The sequence below is a fragment of the Chelonia mydas genome, chromosome 12, assembly GCF_015237465.2.
Source record: "Chelonia mydas isolate rCheMyd1 chromosome 12, rCheMyd1.pri.v2, whole genome shotgun sequence".
Classification (NCBI taxonomy): Eukaryota; Metazoa; Chordata; order Testudines; family Cheloniidae; genus Chelonia; species Chelonia mydas.
In genome coordinates this window covers 26,000,770-26,007,103 of record NC_051252.2, presented here as the reverse complement: position 1 = coordinate 26,007,103, position 6,334 = coordinate 26,000,770, and positions in this window count along the sequence as shown.

Genomic DNA, 6,334 nt, shown 5'->3' with positions numbered 1-6,334 from the left:
CAGACAATTATATTATTTTTCCTCATTGTAAAACAGCACAGAGAGCAAGGATTACAGCTATCAGCCTATAATTATAGTTATTTCAGGTGATGAATCCAAGCCAGCATTAATGTTAATTGTGAATGGTCCCAAAGCAATAGCGATGACATTTTATGTCCTATGACGCACTCGATTCAGTATCACATCTCACAGTAAGCAAGCCAATTAGTGGTGATTGGCCAAGGTTATCTTACATATATAAACAAAGTTATATTAACAAAGTTTCATTTTTCCATTATATAGCAGCATAACTGATGGGAGGCCATTTGATATTTACCCATCTCAAAGTATTCCACCCTGTCAATACAACTGTGAACTGTCAAATGGATGTCATGGTAGATATGTTGTGGCATACCTGATGTCTAAGTGTTTTAATTATTTATAAACTGGGGTTTTAAAGCACTCAGACATGAATTAAACTATGTCTAAGACAGAGCTTGAAGTCAATTTTTAATTGATTCTGTCTAGTAAGTGCTGCTTAACTAAAAAATGTACAGTGTCTTTTTTTTTCTTACCCAGAATGCAGCAATTACCTAGTAGCATATAGCCAATACACAAACTCTATATTATATTCCCCAAAATGATTATACTATTCCCATAATCAATTTTTCATACTTACCACATTACTAAAGTAATCTACATGAAAAAATTAGCTTACTAAAAGAGCTAAGATTTATTTCTGTACAACTACCATATTTGCACCAACCAGTTTAATTCCTTATCAACATTTCACTTAAGTATATTTTTCATTTCTCAGACTTAATGCATGTCTGTTAATGAGGAATAGGTTGGTGAGAATCAAACAGATTATTATACGTAAAGAAAAATCTGTCTATATTCTGAAAGATTGCAGTCTTATTTATTTGAATGTTTTTCACAAGTGTAATATCAATTCCTTCTAATTATTATACTTTACTAATGAGCTCATTACAAGCCAGAAAGACAAAGTTAGTTTATGGTATGACACATTTGTGGTTCATTTATCAATACCAATAAAACATCATATGTTTTAAGGTATAATTTTTATTTCATTTAGATATGATTGTAGTTCATATGCATATTACTTTTTTGATACAACTGATATAGCTGCGGTGGATGGTAGAATCATACCGTACATGTAAAATATTTTTTCCACAAAAGAAGAAATACGTATTTCTAGAACCATTTTAAAACCAATAGGGCAAGCTATATTAAACATACCTGTGAATTCAACAGAATTAGGAGAGGTACTGTGCCTAATGGCTAAATGCCAGTCTGTTTGCCCAAACGCTGTCCAACCTAATATAGGGCCCATAGTGTTCAAAACCAAAGCCAAAGCTTTTAGAGCAGTCACCTAGATTGCCAACTCTTGTGGCAGGAATCCCAAGATTGTTATCAGTACATACATGCATAGGACTTCAGAAGATGCACATGATGAAATCCTATAACAACCACATATCTGTCATATCGATAAAAATGACACTCAATATAATGTTTTCTTAAGGAAAGTTGGACAAATTGAACATAACTGTTCTGCACATCATAATCTGAATAAATAGGCTTGATGCGCTTCACTTTTGAAAGTTTGGGCATATACAGCGTCCATTTCACTTGCATGTTACAGATCTTACAGAAGACAAACCCATACTGCTACTCCATAATGTACTTCAGTGTAATTCAAAATACCACACAGAAGGGAGTTTTTTTCTTGTCATATTGGACTCAAATTTATTTCAATAAATCATAAATTGCATATAGAACCAATGTCAGATATCCTTTAAAAAGTGTTACTTATTTGACAGGTTTCAGAGTAGCAGCCGTGTTAGTCTGTATTCGCAAAAAGAAAAGGAGGACTTGTGACACCTTAGAGACTAACAAATTTTATGCTCAAATAAATTTGTTAGTCTAAGGTGCCACAAGTCCTCCTTTTCTTTTTACTTATTTGACAGTTATTTGTAGTCCAAAAAAACCTTGCAATTCATTTCAACTCCATGGCCCTGATCCTGCAACAAGATATGTTCACATGCATCCCTGCACAGATCTTATTACAAGATAATGGCCCATATTACTATGATCTATTCTAACTAGCTATGCTTTATGAATTATATATAAATAAAAGCATAGGATATGTATTAGGACTGATTCAACCAGTACAGATAGTTTGGAGGAATTTCAAGTCAGTTCTGTTAAAGATTTTTTTAAAATATATGGATTACCATTTCCGTTCCTTCCCCTTCCCTTTTTATTATTTCATGTGAACTCACTTTTCCTATTTCCATCCTGAGTTAAAGAGGAAAAAAAAACAAAAACAAAACTGTTATTTTTTTTAACTCAATTTTGCATGGTCAGGGCAGTTCAAATAGTTCAGCTAAGTTCAGACAACCATTGTGACTCTGGAAAGAAGTCTAAATATCACTCGTAATATCTTAAAGTCAGCAAATGTAAAAGCTAAAGAGTAATTGTTCGGTCACTGGGCCATTTCTTGATAAATTCTTAATAGATACCTGCCCAAACTAAGAAATACTATAGTAGTTTATTTTAAGGATCTGAAACTTTACAGGTCGCAATAAATTGATAGCTATATTCGACCATTACAATATAGTGTATTTTTTTTTAAGTTTGACTTTCCTTATTGAGATTACAATCTGGTCATTTTACTAGATAGCACATATGCAACTTGCCTCAACAAGTGGGGGAACTTGATGAAGACAGCAGTGACCGGAAACAGTCCCAGCAGCAAGGGAGGGAGACACTTGCTAAAGGGACACTAGTTAGTTGCTTCCCCCAGGAGTCTCTGGTTCCCGGGGCCAGCTGGGGGAGGAGAGTGCTGACTGGCAAGCATTCCCCAGCTCCGAGCATTTAACATGGAGTGGGGGCCATGTGGAGTTTCTTATGGTGCCATTCCAGAAGCCCAGCCCTACCCACCCCAAACTAGGAATGGGAATCCAGCCTGACAGATGCTTCAGGTCTAGCTGTTCGCACATCAGGAAGGAATTTCTTCTCCCATTAGCCAATTGGCAGAAGACCAGGGGATTTTTTGACTTCAAGACACACCACCTTCAAGCCACAGTGGCTTAAGTAGGAATGCATTTAGTACCTAACTGAGGTACTTGAGTTGAGCTGTTTATTCATTGCAGGTTGCAGCTGGTTTCCAGTGTGGTTAAGAGAATAAAATGAATGGGACTCAGAAGTAAAAGACCTGTGATTTTGGTGATGGGCCTTGGGGTCATGGGACAGGATGAGACCTTGTGGCCCTCATAGGCCGAGGTTCCCACCCTTCTGAACCCTCTGTCCCCTCAGGGGGAAGATGCTAAAACTCAGAGCTGAGTCCTGGGCGTAGGCTGAAAGGAGCCTACCCCAAGTTAGGGGTTACATGATAAGGAGCCCTATAACCCCAGTACTGGAACCAGTTAAATGCCTGGTATAGGAGTATGGGAGATGGGCAGGTAGTACCCCTCACCAGTGTTTAATAAGAGCTGTGGCCTGCCACTTAATTTCATGCTTCTGTCCTCATTTTGTTATCCTGTCCACGTCAGTGGGTATTTGTATACTCAAATGTTTCATCTGCTTTATTACTCTCCCATCTTTAGTGACATATATTACAAAAAATGTGGGGGTAATGGATGAAAACTCACACAGTTGTAATTCTGTTGGGGAGCAGACATGCCATCCATTTCAGAGACTTTCTAACATTTGTGTCTGTTGTGAAGGGTGATTTGCCCCTAAAATGAAATGCTTATCCTGGATAGTCTACATCACAGCAGTATCTCTTCACTACACTTCTCAAAAATACTTTCATGTGCAATTTCATACTTATTCCTTCCTATTCCTTCTTTCCCGCCCCTGCTAGATTCTAGTCAGCAATATTCTCTTTTTTTGGTGTTTGGTATGGATAGACTGCTGATGTGAAAAATTCCTGTTCTGCACATTATACAGTGCAAGAGGCTCCCTGATGAGTCCTAACATCGAATTCCATTCAGCACAGCAGCACCTGACAGGCTAGCTACAATACTGCTGCTTAACCAAAAAAAGAAAGTAGGTAATAGTTAGCCTTAAACTCATTTGTGTTCTATATTATATGGCATACGCACCTAGCAAACCATCTAACAAAGCCGAACAGATTATTTCTCTTTACCTACCTTAATAAAAACTGCACTTTTATCCTTTCACATAACATAAACATAAAAGTCAATGCATAAAAAATGTACTTCAAATGTTATTCACATTGTTTCAGACACCTCCGCCTATGAAGAGCTGAGATATAAAATTCACCATGTAAACACAGTGCTATTCACCAAGTGCCCATCCCAGTGAGTTTAAAAAAAGGGCCCACATTATGACCTCACTTATCTACAGTGCAAAACATTGGTTTTCCTCCAGCACAGGTTCCTGGCTCCCAAATGTGTGATTTTCTATATTTTAACTAAATGGTGGTCCCCTCTCCCTCTTTCTTCCCCACCCCTGCTTTCACTTTTAGTCTTTTAAGCACATATCTATCTTGGGGGATATTAATTATGGCTCCATTGATCTTGCAATCTGCCGCTTGAGACCATATTTGTATTATCTATTTTAGGCTTTTTGTATGGAACCTATCACTGCCACACCATATTATGTATCCAGAATTATGGAACATGTAATCAATACATATAGGGACCAGATAAATATCCCTATCTCCATTCTCTGTTTAATAGAAATTGTATACTCCTTGAGGAAGGGTCTATTTACTCTCTACACTGTCAATAAAAAAGTGGACAAGGAAGAATAAAAGAAAGGAGGTGTTTTGTGCCGAGATGATTTACTTACTGATACAGCAATTGTGAGTAAACAATCATGAGCAAGCATGAAAGTGATCAGTACAGTCTGTGACAAATGTATAATGACTTGCCCAAGGTGATACAGAAAGTCTGTGGTAGAGCTGAGAACAGAACACAGGCTTCTTGACTCCCAGGCCAGTTTTCTATCTGTTGGACCATGCTCCATCCCAATGGAGTAGTATGTTCTAAATCAACTAAGCCACTGTAAAACATTAAACATGCCACCATGTCCCAAAGTCTTATATACAATTCACATATACAAGTGGTTAGTACTATCCACTTCCTCCCAACGTAAATAAAATGGGAGGTCTAAGATATAAGTCCAAAGTATTTCTGAACCATTCGGCATCTCTTATTTTTGTGATACATATTCTTTATTTCAGAGATTAAACATGAAGAGGCCACTAACATGGTCTTATTAAATCCCTTGATGGAATTAAGTATTTCTCTTTCCCTTTGTTTATGTGCCATTGTAAGAATGTAGATGGACACTTAAACCGTGAAAAAAAAATCCTGTTTAATGCTCTAAAGAAAAATCTACTGAAAGTGACGTGAGAAGTCAAGTGGTGGTGCAAGTTACTGAAGATGACAAATGACAACAATGGTCCAAATTGTGTCTTCATTTAATCAGTGCCCTTTGAGGCATCCATACAATTTCACCACTGGATTCAGTGAAGAATTTGGCACCGTCTCTTTGGCTTAAGTGTTACCGAGAACTTTTTTTTTTTTCTTTTTTTTTTTTTTTTGCGGGGGGAGGGGGGGGAGTCCACAGTCTACTCAGTGGCAGATATAAACCATATTTGCACCTCATATCGAATATTACATACATTGTCAGTGGTACACAGGTGACATTGATATAGGCCAAGACTGAACAAGTTCATTATGTATGTTCATTAAACAAAAGGCTACTAGCAGTATGATAACTGAGCAGTTGGCATTGATTGAAATTCTTGACAAAAATGAAACATGAGTTGTTTGAAAAATAATTGAATGCATTTATGAAATCCATGAATCATCCCTAGAATGCACGTTTATTAAATCAGAATTCATAACAAAATTTGTCTAGCAGGTTTTTGTACACTTTGGAGCCTCTACTGGCGGATAAAAAAAGCCAGATGTTCCTTCAGTTAAACTGAAAAGAACAGGCATCAAATAAATATAACATGTAGCAACAGAATATGATATAGAGTCTGAATATATGAACTTATTTTGAAATGAACAAACTCAAAGGAATATTTATAACAAGGAGAGATCTGAAAACTGAACACATTTGGATAGTTTTCTGAATAAAGAGAGAACACTGACTCTTGGGATTATTTAGGAAAGTAGAATATATCATTTCTTGTACTAGGTTAATTGGCATTACAAAGGCCTGAAAGAGGTAAAACCAAAATAAATATAGAGTTAGGTTTTTCATTCCGCTAGAACAGAAAGTATTAGAACTGAGTTAATATCCATTTAGGTCTCACCTCTCACGTGTGTGTTCCTATACTTTTTTCCTG